Here is a 19667-nt window from a genome sequence, read left to right on the forward strand (position 1 = left end):
TGGCGACAGTCAACTAGTACTAACGTTTGCAAAGTTCTACCCACGGAAAAAAGTAAAATGACACCAAGTTCATACATACACAGTTCCGTAAACAAGTGGAAGTGCACAAAAGATTCTGAAAACATGCCCATAAATCCTGCTTACGCAAGCTACGCAACAAGTCACATAACAGATTCCAATACCGCTTTTAGAGCTTATATTTACAGCTCTAATACAGCTTATAATTTAAAAGTTTACGGAATTTCTCGTGCTAGTAATGTCCGCCTGTTCGAATAATCCAGCTCAAGTAGAAGAATTATGCTATCTGCCACAGGCGATGTTTACAAATTCCGTAAAATTTAAATTCCCGTACAACCTCTGATACAGAAAAAAAATGTAATAGTGAGGTCCACCACCATACATTTAGTAAGAACGTAATGTACGTATTTGCTTTTTCCAAAGAGATTTTGAAACCGCAAGTGTTTTTTTCTGTAGTTGAATTGTTAGCCATGGTCCAAGTACTTTATTCAAGGTGAAAGGTCCGTGGTTACATCATTACATCGTTCTGTAGTCTTCACCACACGGTATCGTGTCGCGGACACTCGCGAAAAAGATGTTGTGCGTCTTCGTCAGCGTGGCCGCAATGGCACTGCGGACTAGGAACGCGTTGAATACTGTGTAAAAAGTGACGCGTGAATACTGTCCCAAGCCGCAGATGGTCCAATAATGTTACAAAGTTTCTTTTGTCGCTCAACTTCAGCGGAATGGCCAATGTAATGCTACGATCAATAAAGAATAACTCTGAGCACTTTGATTTCTCAGCAGACCATGGGTTTGAGCTAAGCCGACAAGATATCTGTCTCAGCAAACGGTGGATTTCAATTTGGGCAAGAGGGAGATTTATTGTATTTTCATTTTCATGGCACCTGTTTTACAGTAACGTCCGTTGCACTGTTTCCAGAAATATTGCAGTGTCCTGGAATCCACTGACCACCATAATGGGATTCCTTGCACTCCATGGCTTTTGTGTGTTCCTCTTGTTTCAGATACCAAATGTGTATTCAACGCATTTTGGTCTGTGGTCTTTATTGACGTGGAGGGCAGCTTGGGAATTGCTAAAAATATCCCATTTCTGTGCGATCTCCAGTGACGCTAGGCAGCGCTAAGACAGAAAGGACAGGCGAACAGTTTGACTGCAGAAGATGTCACTCCAGATAATCTAAACTTTTGTGCGAGCTTCAGCTCCGGTATGATAAATGCAGATGCAGACGAATTATTTCGGCACGGTGCGTCAGTATGCACATGAACATACTGTGAATATAAGGAGTAAATTTGGAATCGTGCAATTTGAATCGCAGCTGTCATCAACATGTATCTTGTTAGATCTTATTCCTAACTAGCACGGTCTCAAACCATGTTGCCATGGCGAGAAGCGGGGCAGTTCTTTCCTGCCCTAGATACGGTACGCGATTGTTATGGTGTGGACGCACTGCAAGTGATTCAGCTCCTTAGTCCTCGATTTCAAGTACGCGGATACGCTTTTTGGTTCTCAAAGTTGGAGACAGTGTGAGAGAAAGAAAAAAAAAGTTGCAGTGGCTTAGCTCGGCTATGCCAGGATATACGTAGCGTTAGCAAAGGTTCAGCTGATTATTCTTAGCTTTCCTGGTTGTCTCCTACGCTCAACCGCTAATTGCCAGGCAACTACTTCGGGATCCGATGAGTCAAGCTTCTTCGTTCTTCTGCGCTGTTGAGCAGCATTTGCGCTCTCCTTCTCCATGGCTATACCACACTGGCAAACGCCAGTCAGAAGCGCAGCGGCTCCAGCGCAGTGTCAGACGGCGACTGCACAGCGAGCGCGCGCCGGCGCCAGTGCGTCTACCACGGCTACGACGTCACTCCTCTGGAATGCGCAGACCAGCGGCGGTGAGTCGCGCGTGGCGGCGGCTGAGTGCGCGAGAGGTGCCGGCTCCGGTGGCTCCGGTGCGCAAGCCGTGTGACATCACTGATCCTTGCGCATGCGCAGCACGGCTCTTGATGTGCCGCGCGAAACGGGCTTGGCTAGGCCAGTGTAGCTAACGCTACAAAAATGTCGCAGTTTCACCCGAAAGGCGAAGCATCAATTGTGATAGCAAATTAGTTGAGAGCTATAGGGAGCAAGGATAGTTCATCAGCTGTATAAACTTGGACATGTACCAGCACTAGCAACGAGAAGAACTGTTGTCGACGCCGTCGGCGTTTTGCCCGCGTTCGCAGCGAACGCGCGCGGCGTTGGTGATGTTTGCCGGTGCCTCAGGGGGCGGGCTCGGAGGTTTTCGACGAGATCAGAACGGGACACTCGTTGAGCAGCGTCGGAAGTCTTTACCACCTTCTCGCCTCGCAACGTTTTTATTGCGATAGCAATTATATGGGACACTCAAAAGCAGATTTCTGCCGTCGCCGTCGCCGTGAGGTTCCGTATGACGTCCATGGAGATGAAATCGTCGCCGATGATAAGTGGTTCTTGAGGGAAAGGGAAAGGTTGGCGAACGCTGTATGTGCGAGTGAAAGGGGGCGAGGGACGCGCGCTTTCACGGGGAATGAACGCACGGCGGAGAACAAACGCGCGTTCTGCGCTGTGCTCCCTTAAGGGCTGCAGAAGTAGGCGTCTCTTTCCTCTTCTACAATCACCATATATGTAGAGCAAACGTGCCTTCTTCCGACGCGCGACAGGCCGTGGGGGAGAGGGGGGAGGGGGGGGAGGGAAGGGAGGCGACGTTTAGCTGCGGCACCAAGTGCCTATTTATATCAGAGGCTCCGGCAACAGTCACCAACGCCGCACGCATTTTGTGCGAACGCGGGCAAAACGCCGACGGCGTCGACAACAGTTCTGCGTGTTGCCGGTGCTGCTGCATGTCCAAGTTTATACAGCTGATAAAGCTACTATCATTACTCCGTATAGCTCTCTACAAATTTGCTATCGCAATTGATGCTTCACCTTTCAGGTGAAACTGCGACATTTTTTTATAATATAAATAGGCCTTTGGTTATAAAATAGGTCCTCTCTCCCTCCCGTCCCCCCACGGCCTTCCGCGCTACGGAAGTCGCGTTTCCTCTATATATGTGGTGATTTTGAAGGAGGAATTATACGCTTAATTCTGCAGCCCTTCAGGGACCACGGCGCAGGACGCGCGTTTGCTCTCCGCCGTGCGTGCGCTCCCCGCGAAAGCGCGCGTCCCTAGCGCGCTTTCACTCACACGTACAGCATACGGCGCGCGGCGACGATTTCATCGCCGTTGACGTCATACGGAACCTCACGGCGACGGCGACGGTGACGCCGACGGCAGAAATCCGCTTTGGAGTGTCCATATAATTGCTATCGCAATAAAAATAGGTGTGTTTGCTTCATTCTTCAGTAGAGGCCTTCTTAAAAGGGGCTGTAGTCATGTTGTAATCGTTCGTATTTTCCAACCGTGCTTTATCTTAAATTTTTTTAAGCGGTGTGCACACGTTACTTTTTGTTGTCCTCCAGCTGCGTCTGTTGAAATATTGTGTGGTACATGAAGGAAACCATAAAGGGGAGTGGTCAACCAATCTGTGTCTGATTTGCTATATTTCAGTGTGTTACACAAAATGATGGATAAAAAAAAGAACTACTTCATTTCTGAATCAAAGTAGATATTTGCAGAAACTTCATGCAAAGTAACAATTTGAGAACGCTCCAGGCAATTCAAACATGGCAAGCTACAAGAATACAGGTGTTCGCAGGCGTCACACATGTGGCGCAGTTTTCTTCGTAGAGTTCTACGGAATGCTCTTGGCAGACATATTTATGCGGCTGTTTCGGGTTGAGAAATTCTCCGACTTTACCGAATGCGGTGCGCATGGAGTCGCCAGATCATGAGTATGAAATGTTAGGGTGGTACACTTACCCAAAAACATAACAATTAATGCACAAAGAAACGCTCAGTATCACACGAAACATCGAGGTGTGGCGGTCACAAAAAAATACTCGACAGGTGCCCGGCACAGGGTTGATGGAAATGTAGAAATGAACGCTAAGGGGGGGGGGGGGGGGGGGATTATTAATTTTCTGAGAATCGCCGCCGTGGCTGAGGGAGCTAATTTTGTTCCCGGTGGGTAAGGAGCCTTCCAATACCTTCTTTGTTGTTAAAGAGCGCGCATTGAGAAAATCTTGTGCCATTGCTCCGAATGTCGGGATTTATTTGACAACGGCGCAAATATAAAGCGCTTCTGTGCTAAAAGATGAAATAGTTTCTGGAAAAGAAAGCAAACACACACCCAGATGCTTTTGTGTGAGCGTTGAAATGGTTTTACTGGCGTTCATAAAGACCCATTGCGTTCGAGAGGCACGCCAGCGCTCTATATGAGACAATCACGTGAATGTGACAAATGTCCTGCGCTCTTCCAGTGCAAAATGCTGGATCTTTTCCAACATACAGTATCGTCTAGGCTGTAAACTCCCGTGGGTAAATTTTTTTTATTTGCGCTTGTGTTCTTATGCTACGACCGTGATTGTGCATTATTATGTCGCCACTACAGCCTGGAGATCGCCCGACATGAAACACGCTGGCGCCACACCGAAAAGAAAGTTAGGAAGGGAGAGAGATAAAGTCTGCAGATCCTCACACACTGCGTGAAGTGATGTTATGCGAGGCATTTTGCAGGCACCTGTCTATCTAGCATTGTTTGGGGTTCCGCTAAGTGATACCTTGTCGACCAACGTGTTTGTGCAAATTGAGTAGTTGTGTGTGCCGAGGGTGAGGGTACGGGTCTGTGACGACAGAAGCATGACGATGACCATGGTGCAGACGATCATATGGCGGCAACGGCATGACTTCTACGTCGGCCATTCGACGCGAGCTTACGACATGACAAGTGTTGGCTTCTGCATAGGTAATCGACGCACGTAAACGCGAGAAACATGAATTCTGCCGTCATCAGCGACAACGTGTTATGCAGTCGTACATGGCTATGTCGTGGGATGTATGTAAAACGATGAGGACAGTTGTACTCCGGCGAAGAAAGGTTAAAGCATGATTAACTTCCGTGATAAAGAAGTCGGTACAACGTCGCACAATTTCTGCGTGGCGTGCTACGGGGAAAGTACTGAGAAAATTGGGCCGGTCCCGGAGATAGTGCTGTCTAACATGGCGCCTCAGAGCGCGAGCTGCCACAGGGAAAGAAGACAAGAAAGTAGAACGGGGCGCACGCGCCGAGCGTTTCAAAAATCTGGCTGGCTTTGGAACTGTAGAAGTATGCGTGCGATCGTGGCCTGGCTGGTGGATGATGCGTTCATGTTCCATTTGTAAATGTATGTTTTTTTAACATATCGCAATAAAGATCAGAAGAAGTGCGATCGTGGCCTAATGGTTAGAGCACCAGGCTGCTGTGCTCGACGGCAGAAGTTTGATTCCACCGTCGGTCCCACATTATTTTCTTTTAGTTACCGCGATGCGTGACAGGAACCTATCTAGCTACATGCCTTCCTACCAACCTATTGTAAAGTGCCAAGATTGAGGCAAAGAATGCTTCACATTAAAATGAAGAAAAGATGAACGTTGTTGGTCCTTAACTTTTCTCAACAGTAACGTTTGGGGAAGAAATGCTACATAACGAGTGCATATAAACGTTGAGTTTCCCGTAACAGGAATAGCTTTCTGCGGTCGTGCAATGATTGTTTGCCTGTTTCTAGACAACAAGAGATTGGAAGCTATATGTTTAAAGCACTTTGTATTGCATGGATGTTGTACGCTTGAGCTGTTTTATAGGTTCGTGCGCTTAGGAATGTGCGGTAAGCGGAAAGTATCAAAACGTATCACGCGCACTTCATGCAAACAGGTAGATCTTGTGATGCGTAGGGCTTCTTATAGTGACGGCTAAATAAATTACACTTCAAGAACTTTCGCTTTAAGTGGCACGAGGTGGGGCTCCTTTTATGCATAGTGTCTGCAAATGCGCACTGATTTCATTCGCTAAATTAATTCTGCTATACACCTAAGTCTTAGTCAAATGCTAAGTTTCAAACTGGCAAGCTCAACTTATATGGCTTCAAATTTCCGTCAGAGAGCAGCCTTCCAATGTTTTGGTACTGCCATTTTATGTGCGGACGTCGCGAATCATGCTCTTTGCAACGCTAGCTGCTTTTCTTTCTTTCTCCTTTTTTTTTAGCTGTGCAAAAAAAAAAAAAAAAAAACAGCATATGCGCTGTATTTCTTTTTTTTTTTTGTATGATAACATAAGGCGTTCACTACGCAGTAAGCCTTGGCGGAAAACGATAGCCAAGACCGATACATTTTAGACTTGCTGTATTTTGTGCAAACTTGTTATTCCGCTCTAGCCACCAATCTTACACGTCTCTGCGGATTGCTGAGATTAAAGCGATACAAAGATGGAGCATGCGACAACAGATACGGAAATAACGAGTAGTATGTTACGAAGTGCGTGTTATTTGCGCTCGCAAGAATGCTTTATAGCATAGATATATAGTAGCTGTTACTCCTATTTCTGCGTGCATATACGTGCGTCCTGCGACTACAAAAGTAGCAAGGGCAGAAAGTGACCATGACGGTAAAACGTACTCCAAACGCCTCGCGTAAGACTCCTTTGCAGTGGAAGCTTTCTAAGGAATATTCAGACAGCTTTTGTGGCGTCTGTCGCAACTGTCCTCGGCAGGTGTAACATCATTATCACGTCTCTTTTGTCTGTAAACACCACGTGCCCCACTCTGGATTAGATTACAAGTTTGCGACCTTCGAGCCGTCGCTGTCGTCGTTATTACGTGTCGTGCTTGTCATCGGCGCTCTTTTTGTCGTGCCGTTATTACTATATCGTGGCTAGACTACCGTCACCTCGTCGTCATGGCATTGGAGCAGCCGTCGCTGTCTTGAGTGACACCTAGCATTCTTTAAATTACCTTCTAATTTTTAAATAAATAATATGGGTCCTGAACGAAATGTAATAATGATAATAAAACAGCTTAAATGGGATGCCGATGGAGCCGGCCAACGACTAGAGAATATCGCAAATCAAAAACTTTGCGAACTGCGACCTCAGTTCCCGTTTCTCACTTTCTCATTTCACTTATTTTTGAGAGCTCGCAAACAATGACGAAAAGGAAGACGAATGGCGTATTCGGTAAAAATGGTCTCTGTCTGTCTTTTTTTCTGTCCCATCTGAATGTATATGTGAGGGGGGTCGTTGTCCTGAGTGCCCAGTTTATAGTTCGAAATGCGACAGCCCACGTGGAAAGGTATGACTGCAAGAAGATACAGTAAAGTATGCACAAGACGCTTCAAAATGTCACCATTGTTCTTTATTCGGAGTCCATTTCGGGCGGCAGCGGGCTTTTTCCTCGGGGACACCACGCCTGGAGATGAGTAGACTCAGGCTTTTAGCAGGGAGTGTCGGCCACTGGGGTCCCCACCCTATTGAAAATCATCCGTCCACTTCTCGTCACTCAGCACCCCTGCCCCTCTTTCTGTTTCTCTTTTTTCCTCTCTACACTTTTCGTTTATCGATCTTCATAAAAGTTAGGGCCGTAGACTTGCGCATCACGTGAAATGCAGACGGGGCTCGTCGAAGGTGGTGACAGAGAAAACTCGGGAACTGAAAAAGAGCACATATCGAAAAGAGAAGGGGAATGAAAGCGTAAAAATATTATTAAGTTCCAGTTCAATGTTTCGACGGGACTGTACATTATGTAAGCACTCTCAAACCCTTTGCTCCGATGGCGTGCAGACGGAAGAGAAAAAGAAAAAAAAAAAACATTGACAAAATGGTTCACCTTGGTGACGTTATCCTGCAGGCGCTCTCTTTTCTTAGTCATCAAGTTTCTAGTTTTATACTTGCTTTCCACAAGAATGTATTCGATTGGGTACTATTCAGGGGAATGTTTTGTGCGACATCATTTCTAATTTTTTTCTCGCTATTTTCGCCTTTCCACCGACACTTCTATGTTGCTCACTGACTCATGTTGCTCACCAGATTTCATATTTTGACCATCTTCCGGTCGTGTGCCATTGCAAAATGCCGCACGTTGGTGCAATTAAAAATGTCGGAATTTCGCTCGATAGGCGAAGCTCCGATTGCGACAGCAAATTAGGCAGCTATAAGAAGTAAGGATAGTAGAATTATATTCCGTATAGACTTGTAAACATGGGCTTACCAACTAAATTAACAAGCATGGTGCCGAGCGTGCACAGGCAAACATGAACACATCTCACTCGATGACGACGGACACTCGCCGTCAAAACACTGGCGCGAGGAAGAGTGGCAGCAGCAGCAGCGAGCAAATGGCCCATCGTGCTTCCTCTTGTTTCAACGCGAATTAAGCGGCGACAACACAGCACACGAAGTCATCAACCTTCGGCGCGCCTAGACTCTCTACCTACACAAGATAGCTTTCAAGATGGGGCCCGCTCAGCCGCGCTCAGCCTCGCCATTGGCAACGGCTGCCGGGATGTATAATTCGTCTAGGGTGTTATAGAGTCCTAATTGGAGTAGAAGTTTAATGCTGGCGTTGTTTGGCAGTCCTAAAGCTAGCTTGTATGCGCCGCGTATAATGATGTCCAGTTTAGTCTTTTTGCTTTGTACCAATTATGGAAGGCGGCGACGTACGTGATGTGACAGATGACGAACGAGTGAACAAGGCGGATGAGGCTTTCTTCCTTCATGCCCTGTCGCCGGTTGGTCACCCGTTTCCGCATCCGCGACGTATCGGCCGTCTGTCGGAGGACCTTGGATATAGGCGTTGAGTTTGCGCCGTTGGCTTCGATGCTCATGCCGAGAACCCGGAGGGTGGAGACCACGAGTATGGTTCCATCATCCCTCATGTGGAGTTGGATTTCCTCGTAGCGGCGTTTATGCGTAGATCGTAGTGGTGGGCGTCCACGGAGCTTGGGGGGGGGGGTATAGGAGGAGCTCTGACTTATCGGGGGAACATCGGAGTCCTGTGCCTTGGAGATAATTTTCGACGGCATCGATGGCGTCATGCAGAGCGGTTTCAATCTGTCCGTCGCTGCCCGTTGTTGTCCGGATGGTAATGTCGTCGGCATAGATGCTGTGTTCTATGCCATAGAGCTTCTGTAGTTCCTGTGCTAAACCGAGCATGACCAAATTTAACAGCATGGGGCAAATGACAGAGCCTTGTGGGATTCCCGCGCATCCGAGAGTGAATTTCTCCGATTGAATATCTCCAACCGAGAGGAACGCCCTTCGGTTGGATAGAAAGTCTCGTACGTAGTTGTAGGTGCGCTCACCGAGATTGAGCAGGGAGATGCGTTCGAGGATAGTAGAGTGCGCGACGTTATCGAAGGCGCGCTCGAGATCCAGGCCCAAGATCGCCTTCGTTTGTCGGAATTTGTCGTCGAGGACTTGATGCTTGAGTTGGAACATGGCGTCCGGGGCTGAGGGATGCGCTCTAAAGCCGATGATTGAGTAGGGGTATGCGGACATGTCTTCGAGGTGAGAGTTTATGCGGGTAAGGAGCGCATGCTCCATAACCTTACCGACACACGAGGTTAACGAGATGGGGCGGAGATTGGCAAGGCTAGATTGACTTGCCATGTTTTGGAATAAGAAGTACTTTGGCCGTTTTCCATGATAGGGGAATGGACCCTTGGTGCCAGCAGTCGTTAATGTTCTCGGTGAGCTGTTCCACCGAGGGGTCGTCTAGGTTTCTTAGAGTTTTGTTGATGACGCCGTCCGGACCTGGGGCTGAACGGCTGTTCAATTTGCGCAGAGCAGCATGTACCTCGACCACGCTGAAGTACTCATCGAGGGTTGAGTTCGAGGACCCCGCGTACGGTCCGTGAGGCTTGGCGGGCCCGGAGGGGATGCACTTTTGGCATAAAGTATTTGTGACGTGGTCCTGGCCGTGCGCCTTGGTTTATGTGAATAGGAGTTTGGTAAGACGATCTTGCTGTTGTGAACGGGTGCTGGTATTGTCAAGAAGATGTTTTAGGATTTTCCACGAGTGGGAGTGGTGAAGTTGCCCGTCTAGAGAATTGCAAAGCTCCGCCCATTGCTGTTGATTAAGGACTCAGCAGTGTTCTTTGATATTCTTGTTAAGTAGTGCAACCTTCTTCCTGAGTCGTTTGTTGAGTCGTTGACCTTTCCACCGGGAGAGGATGGACGTTTTGGCTTCATAGAGGAGGGCAAGCCTACTCTCCATGTGTTCAGTCGGGGCGTCGGTTGTGATAGTGCGAGTAGCTAATTGGGTTTCTAATAAAAGGTCGCGCGACCAAGATTCTATATCGGTGATCGGGGTGTCTGTCGTTTCTGCTGTGCGATGTTTGCGGAACCCGCCCCAGTCCACCCATGCGAACTCCCTCGTTCTCGTAGATAGAGCTGTGAGGTGCGGGAGAGTAATTTCAATGATCGAATGATCGCTGCCGAGGTCGTATTCAGTATTGTGCCATTGAGCGTTCACTACATTTTTGGTAAACATGAGGTCGGGCGTCGTGTCTCGCGCAGTGGAGGTGCCGAGGCGTGTGGGGAACGTTGGGTCGGGGATGAGATTGAATCCGACATCGTGGAAGCCTCGCCAAAGGTTACGGCCCGCAGCGGAGCAGTGTTTGTAGCCCCATCCTGTGTGCGGCAAGTTGAGGTCACCGCCGATGACGAGGGGGCTGCTGCCTGCGGCGTTCAGGGCCTTTTTAAAGAGCGTTAGAAAGCGACTGTGGCGTAGGGACGGGGCGTCATAAATATCAAGGATGAAGACGCCGTCCGTCCGCTTTTTGTGTGGGATGAGTTCAATGAAAAGGTGTTCGATGCGATGGTCGTGGAGATCGTGTTCGATTGCGGTGATTCCGTGTCGGACGAGCGTGGACACTCCGTGGGGGGCGTTGGCAGCGATTAAGGGTTGATATCTGGGAAGGGTGATCGGAGTGTCGTGCATTTCCTGGAGTATGAGTACATCCGGTTGACGTGAAGATCTGCGAAGGTGTTGACGAAGAACGGGCTGTTTGTGGTGGTAGCCTCGACAGTTCCACTGCCATATCACTGTGTCGGTGTTTGTATGTGCCATGATGAGGGATCTAAGAGGCCGCCTGTGGCGGGGCGAGAGTGTCGTGAGCGATTCCGCTCGTGTCCATGATTATAGCCGGGGTGACGGGGGTGGATGTGGTGAAAAAGGTCTGGAGGTTGTTTTCTATGGCGGTGACTCTTTGCATTACGGCAAGCAGAGCGTTGTGGAGACTTTCGACGGTGCTCTGTAGCGACACGAGCATGTCTTTGACTTCGGAACGCACCTGCCCCGTAGCTCCTCTTTGGAGGGCTCTCTTTTTTGGGGCCGGCGTCGGGGGTTCTTCTGAAGGTGTGACGCTAGGGGGTTCTGGGGCTTTGGGTGTGGTTTGTGTTTTGGGTTGCCTTAGGCTCTGAACCTCCTGTGTGAGTTTTTGAATTAAGTCACGCATAACTGCATTTTTTCTCTAAAGTTGATAAATGACAGCATTGTCTGTGTTTTGTTTAGGTGTAGGGGGGGACGTGAGTGGACCCTCTCGCGAGACGCGTGTCACAGCCTCTGCGAAGCTCACCTTTTCTGAAATATGTCGGCCTCCTGGGTTCGACGTAGGATCTTGACCGGGAACGACCTGCTACGGGCCCGGAGCCGGAGCTGAAGCGGTGTTTGATGTCCATGGGCGGGAAATCACTTGGTTGAGGTGTTGATTGTTGTGTCGTACGTATACGGCGATGCGACAATATTATTTTAGTCGTCTATCTTTTGACATGTACTTGAATTATTATTATTATTATTATTATTATTATTATTATTATTATTATTATTATTATTATTATTATTATTATTATTATTATTATTATTATTCAAACATACATAAACACTACACGTACACAGAGAGCATGGATAACACGCTCACAACTGTCTTCCGAAAGGTCCACCAGGTCCACACGCTTGAAGAAAACTGAAAGAGAAACAGTCACATCGCGGTTCTGTGGGTGCCGCCATGTTTGATCACGCGGTGACGCTCCTGTTTCTTGTCTGAGCCTGCCTTCGCGGCCTCCTCTGTCATTGTTGACGATGGCAGTGCATGACGCCGGTGCGGCGCATCAAGTCGCTGTTGCGGTGGTTCTCACCGACATTGAGTGCATACTTTCCGCCTCCTGAATTAAACCAGATGACCTTATTTTGCTCTTCGTATTGCTTTTACGCGCAAGCGTAATCAGTGAGATTATGTTTGCCGCCGCGAGGGAAGCGAGCGCCGGAGGAGGAAGGCGCCTGGAGGTGGAGAAGAGAATCGCCGCGCCCTTTTCCTTTGTGCTTCGACGCCGCGGTGCTCGCCGCGCGCGGCGTCTCTTCCTAGCATGTGTAGCACTTTCCCCGTGGCACACTAGATGTCGTACCGTGGAGATCAATGTAGCGCTCGCGACCGCGTTTGCACCCTTTCCGTTTGGACTTTGACGCCGCGCTACTCGCTATGCATCTTCGCGGCATCCATACGCTTCGTAAACCGCGTTCACGAAGCGAAACGCCACTGTAACGTTTCTTCATTTGTCAATTGCACTGAAGCCATATCTTGTAATTTTCTTGGTTCAGTAACGTTTTTCGGTGCAATGTCATCTAATTAATTTATCTCCTACCTGGTCGCTCGCGAGTACTCCCAGTTGCGGTAGATTCACTTTTACCGCGCTCTGGGCTCAGAACATGGACGTTTTGAAATTTTGCAGCAGCTTGTCGAAAAGAGAAAGAACTATTTATTTAAAAGATGGCTATATGGGGCCTATTTTGGCTCATATGGCCCATATAATTTGTAGATTTAAATATGTGCCGTAAGGTAATTATTTAGAAAGATAAGTGTAATTATGGTAATTGCATTAACATTAATTATGCGAAGCTGCACTAACTGTGAACTTGCGTTGACCACCAAAGTGCAAATGGCATTCTGTTATGGTTTACGCGTGTGGTGCTTGAGGATCAATCCTTATGCAGTTCTGCTCGAGGCCAACATTTTGCGCATGCACTAAGTGCCGTCTAAAATGAAATCGAGAGTTTGACGTAAACTCGTCTGGTCGGGGATGATCATTTTGTTATTCTGTCCGTTATTGTCTATTATTCTCTGCCAAATGCTGTGTACATATATTCTACAAATAACATCTTCATATTCCTATTTTCTACCACTTCTGCGCTCCACGAAGCACCAGGGAGCGCTCTCATTGTGTTCTTCGCAGAACATAGTGAGTGAACCTTAACAAACATTCCTTCGCATGTGTCTAATGGAAATCTGAGGCCCTTTGTATGGCTCTTCTGCAGGATTCCGTATCTCGTCCAACGCTGACGCAGACATCGCTCTCAAATGTAACGAGAGGAGTCCGTGAACCTTTTTGAACAAGATGCTGGATGCAGCAACGCTTCCCGCCATCCATACAATGTAGCTGAGGCAATCTATTCAGTTTCCGTTGCAACATTGTATCTTACAAAAACTGCTTCTTCTGGTGAATTATTTCTGGCATAGATGAAGTTGTGAGTGGAGTTGGCTATAAGCTTTCGACAAATAAGATAAATAATCGTTGTAACCGATGCATAGCCAGCCCGCGAATACGTTATTCTACTTACTCTAAATGACCAGGCATACATAAATACGACAGATGACCTAAAACATACACAAAGTGCCAAAAAAACTATGAAATTGTTTTCCAGGCACCAAAGATGGGCTATATTGCGAATGTTTTTGTCATATATAGTAATTCCGACAGTATGAAATCGTAGAGATAATTTGTTAGATGTTGACCCGGTGTTGTTGAAGTTTAATTTGCTGCAAATGAAGCAAAGCGTTTATTTAACATTCCTGCATTCTGTCGCTCTTTTTTAGTTAATATAGTAACATGAGAAACTAGACTATGTCAGAGCCGGCGATCCCGAAATCCGAAATTCCTGCCTCAAGCAAAAATAAATAGTAAAATAAAGAATAAGTAACAATAAGCCCGATACACACACGAACACAAGCGCACGAAGATTGTCTTCTCTACGGGCACTAGTGCCGAAAGCACAGTGCAGTAACTATAGGATGTTTACTCATTACACAAAAGTGAAGGAGTCCATTTAAGTCTCTTCATATACACATAAGGGGAACACCACCGCGAGATTAGCTCGTTAAGAAGAAGCACAATGTAGACGACAAAACAGTAGTGCGACTTATAGGCAGTCTGAAAGATTAGGCCCCACTAAAGAATCGCGAAGGGCATTTACAACCCGCCTTTGCTTTTTGTGCCAGCGACGGCTGTAGCCACGGTCCGAGTATTTTTGACTCAGAGAACGTTCTTGAGTCCAGTCGACTTGAAGTTAAAGATGTTCAAATAGTCACGGTGAACCCGCTGTTGGTCATATTGAGGACATTCTATGATAATATGTTCCCCCGAAGCGTCGGAGTTGTCCCACTAACTACAATGTGGCAACGTTGACTTTTGATGCGACGCAAGAAGGGAAGTGCGTAGGCTACACCTAAGCGCAAACGATGGAGAAGCGTGTCCAACGTGCTTTCAGTCCTTTGGTTCGGTGAAAAAACCGCAGGGATGGGGTCAACTCATTACACGTGTGAAGTTAGTTCGCACAAGCCACCATACATATCGGGATATCCCCCTCTAAATGTGTTCGTGCCTGTACAAATAAATTTCTATCGAGAAAAAAAAACGGCAGTGAAAACAAATAACGGAATGATGAAATGACTAAATGTTGACGAGTACAAAGTCTGTTGCTGGCTACTCAACAGCCAAGTGATGTAGGCCACTTTTCTAGATAGCAGCGGGGAAATCACCTGTTCGCGGACTTGATTGCCTGTTTAAGCAAATCATAGCTTATTCATTTTTTAATTTTTTTTTTATTTACAGAATACTGCAGGCCCGAAAGAGGGCCCAAGCAGGAGGGGCAAAAGTACAAAAAATATATCCAAGCAACGCCTACAAATATTCGTATAGAACAAGATCATACACCTAGCAACAAAGAGGAGTAATAATTGTAAAAGCAGAAAAAGGAAAAGGAAAAAGGCACGAACCGTACAAATATTAGCAAATAGCAATATCAAGTGCAGGGCAATGAAGCGTAGCAACACAATGATAAAGTTGTTTAGCCACTTGAAGCACAACCAAATTGTCAAAAGCATGTCACACACGCAGATACACACACAAAAAAAGAAAAAAAAAACATTTTACGAGTCCGTTGCTGCAGCTGACGAGACGCATGGTAACCGAACACAAGAAAACAGATAAGTGTAGGTATTTATTCCCAGTACATATTAATGCCAGTGACGTCAAAGACTTATATGTTCTAAAAAGTCAGCATTAGATAACTGTGAAAAAGGTAGGTGTTCCAATCTGTTATGGTGCGTGGAAATAAAGAATATTTGAAAAGGTTAGTTTGGGTGGTATAAGGTGTTAAATAGTCATCACGACGATGCCGTATTCGACGTGCTGTAGGAGGTTTTGAATAAGGATCTGGGTTTATAGACAAGAGATTATTCTTGAGCGAAAACAGAAATCTTAGTCTTTGTAGTTTTGTTCGTAATTGTAGAGTCTAGTCTAGTCTCCCTCTAGTCATTATACAAGAGGGAGAGTCACTTGTACGATATTTAGAATAAATGAACCTGACAGCTTTACCCTATATCATTTCAAGAGCATCGATATTAGTTTTTGTATAGGGATCCCAGACATTGCTGACGTATTCGAGTTAAGGTCGAATTAGAGATGTATAAGCCGTTAACCTAGTACTAGGAGGTGCATGTTTTAGTTTATGTCTGAGAAAGCAAAGTTTCTTGAACGAAGAGTTACATATGTTAGAGATCTGAGTACTCCAGCTCAGGTTGTTGGCTATTGTGATTCCCAAGTACTTAGACTCACTGACTTTCGCAAACAGTTCGGGACCTAGTTTGTAGACAAACGACAGTTTTTAAATTAATTTTTAGTTATTGGCCTGCAGGTTGTTTTACTGGTATTTAATTCCATCCTCCACTGACGACACCACGAAAGAATGATTTGGACATTAGAGTTTAATACTAATTGATCTTCATGGCAGTTAATTTCATTATACAGTACACAATCATCCGCAAATAATCTAATTTGAACAGGGGAATTAGTTTCATTTGTAACGTTATTAATGTATATCAAGAGTAGTAAATGGCTCAGTGCACTGCCCTGGGGCACTCCAGATGATACTGGAAGTTCCTTGGATGAGTGATCATTAATTTAAACAAACTACATGCGGTTAGTCAGATAAGCAGCCACCCAATTCACTAAGCAGGCTGGAAGGTAAAACTGTTCTATTTCTTCATCATTGTGACTGGAGGTTGGGGCGTAGGCTTGTACTACCTTCATTCTATACCTCCTATTCAGCTTTATTACGACGACTGCTACCCTCTCATTGATGCTGAAGGATTTATCAGTGTTGCCCACTATGTCCTTATGGACTAGAAATCCTACTCCGAATTCTCTCTTATCTGGAAGACCTCCGTAGCAGAGGACATGGCGGTTAGTCAGCACTGTATAAGCCTCATCAGTTCTTATAACCTCACTAAGGGCAATAATGTCCCAGGCAATACCTGATAATTCTTCAAAGAGCCCTGCTAAGCTAGCCTCACTCGATAGGGGGCGCGTGTTGAACGTTGCCAGGTTCAGTTTCCAGTGGCAGCCTGTCCGGACCCAGTGATTCTTAGCCCCCTCTGCCGTGTCGCAGGTCTGACCGCCGCCTTGGCCAGGTGCTCCGCAGCCGCTGGGAACTGAGGGCCATGGGTGAATTGTAGGAGTCATGAGGGAGGTAGATGCCGAATACTGCATCAGGGAGGCCAATTCCTGTTCTGGTGAGGGAGTGACTTTGTTGAATCGTAGTGGGCCTTCCTAATTTGGTTGCACCTGGACTAGTATATAGCCCCAGTAGCTCTCGGCGATTGTTTTTGCCCGTGTCAGGCGCCACTCCATGCCTGAAAGTGTAGCGGGCTGGAGGAGGATTCGACCTTAGGACCTTCAGATTAGAAGCCGGGTGTTCTACCTCGGCTCCCCGGCGCCACCTAATCTGCATGAAGCAGAATAATGGCTTATAAATCCAAAAGCTTGTTGATGGTCCGCCATGCCCAGTGAAATTTCGCGGCTGTGGTCGATGCTTTTTGCCGACGTCACGTGACGACCAGGTGGCTGCTCTGATAAGTATCATGAGGCAGCGAAGGGGCGTCGTCATGGAAGTAGTGATGCGGCACCAGCAGCACCGCTGAAGCAGTTGGGATCCGGGGCCACACTTGACAGCTCGACACATACGGCTTGTGAAGTCCCGCGCTGGAAACTTTGCGTAGTTTCAGGAAAGATGTGGCCAGACCAATATTGTACAGCTGGCATGAAGCAGAAGAATGGCTTATAATCCACATGCTTGTTCATGGTCCGCCGTGCCAACTCCGTTATGCCGACGTACGCCATTTAAAGGCGAAATGCAAGCTATATTTTGCTGCCTTTTTCAGGGATGAAAATGGGACTGTTCTAAAAAGCGATGAAATAAGTATTTTGCGCATTCTATTGCATAGGCATATAGTAAGGCACTTAACATGTCCAGAATGAATTTCAGGAAAACAAACCTCGAGTGTACTTTTCTTATGTCTGTGCTCGTTTAAATGTTGGTATATTTATGTGTGCGTGCGTGCGTGCGTGTATATCGTACGCACGCAGTGGTATATCGCACTTCGTTTAGTCTGGAAGAGCCATGCGCAAGAAGTAAACGATGCCCCGGAACGCGGCGAGTGCTCAGGTACCCGGGAACAAATGCCGACGTGCTTCTCGCTCATATGAGGGAGCGCTATTCAGGGGGCCCTTTCTTGTTCGCCGCCATAGCAATATAATGCGAGAGAAGGACATTCCGATGAAGGCGGAATGGTGCGGCTTCCATAACATCCTCTCACATCGCTTTTAGGAACAGGCATTTTCGCGCGTATAAAATAGTAGTTGTTCCTCCCTCACAGCCTGCTTTTACTCTGTCTTTACCATTTCGAAATGGCTACGGATGAAGGAACGAGGAGGAGATAGTCTTGGAAAAGAAAGGTTAAGATGTGACGAGTAAAGGTTTAAAATGGGCCCATGTGGCAGCTGCGTCACCATTCGTTTCCGAGCCTTCTGTTTGCGTCTGTGTGACTGCCTGCATTCGGTGTTTGACAATAAATACTGCGTAAAGATTGGGTTAGCATACCAACAACATGGTCCCCAACTGAACGTCTGATGAACAACCCGGAAGCTGAACAAGTCGTTTTTGCTCACACAATGGGCCTGGTGCTAAGAAGGCGTATGCTTCCAGAGGTCGTCATTCAGGTGTTTACCGAAAGTGCATTGCCGACAAGCTTGAAATTCCGGTGAGCAAAAAACCACATCACTTTCGAGGTACTGTCGGTGCATGGGACGTTGTTCGGGAAGCCGCTAGGCGTGGTTTCCTGATTTCTAAAACAGCTGAAGTCTGTATACTAAGCAAAGTTGGTGAGTTACAACTGACTCACACTTGAGAAGAGCACGAATAAACCACGAGAAGTTGTACATGCTGTGGACAGGACCAAGTAAAGCCTTACTATAAAGCGCCATTCGCCATACCTGATCGGTAAATGTTCGTTTTCTCGATCACCAGTGACACTTTTTCGAACTCGATGTGCCCGAATGTCGTTTAGTGCGTCAATTGAGAGAATCTTGGCCATTCGTCGGTAAATTTCAAGGACAAAAAAAAAGACAAGAAAGAACAGAAAGAAAAGCTTCCTAGTGAAATAAACTTAGAGAAAAATCTGTCAGCCCTTCCACTGTATGGGGTGCAGATGGAAGACCAGCGGAGCTGTACAATGGTAGGAATTAGGAATTTCCAATTATCACTATTAAGATGTGATGGTGTAATTGGTTATCTCTACTATAAATAAATGAGAAATATATATGATCTGGTGGTTTTAGGGGCGAAGCTCCTTAGGGTGTGGGTCTGTCCCTCCTCTGTAGTAGTAGTCGTCGTAGTAGGTAGCCACGTCTACTTTTATGAGAAAAAAAAATTTCGAGAGTTGTGGCCGTAGCGGAATCGAACCAGGGACCCCTCGCTTCTGAACGCGTGGCGCTAACCACTACGCCACGAAGCGCACATGGACAGACGCACCTAGATGGCAATAAATACCCAACATTAACGAAAGACTGCGCGTTTCTAACGCGTTTGTGCTAGCGCGTTACGGCCCGTGTAAGAAGCTGGTGTAAGACGCTGTGGCCTGTCCGCCTTACCCCCGTATTCATAAACGCTGATGGCGTCGGCAAACGCGGTGCACGTTCCGGCATGTGTAAACGGCTGCGTAAGACGCTGTGGCCTCTTCCCCTTAGAGTACTGCACGTTTCTAACGCGTTTGTGCTAGCGTCCCCTTAAGCGGGAGATGGTGCAATTATAATGAACGGCGCTGTTATAAAATAGGAATGACGTCACATATGGCGCGTGTCATTGATGGAAGTCAATCGTTCGATTTAGTGCGGCGAGACTGGGCGAATTACACGGAAGATTCACGGTTTACCGATGATTCCCTCCGGAGCTTCGCCCACTCATCATCATTCACCCCGTGGATATGCAGTGTTTTTTTATTTATTTTGTGACCACAAGGACTATGGCCTTTTGGTCGCTACGGTAAACCGCCATATAGGGTGTACGGCAAAAGCTTGCACGTTCTTCATAAGCACGTCACCAACGCCGCGTGCGTTTCGTG

Source organism: Dermacentor silvarum, chromosome 2 (assembly GCF_013339745.2).
Source record: "Dermacentor silvarum isolate Dsil-2018 chromosome 2, BIME_Dsil_1.4, whole genome shotgun sequence".
NCBI lineage: Eukaryota > Metazoa > Arthropoda > Arachnida > Ixodida > Ixodidae > Dermacentor > Dermacentor silvarum.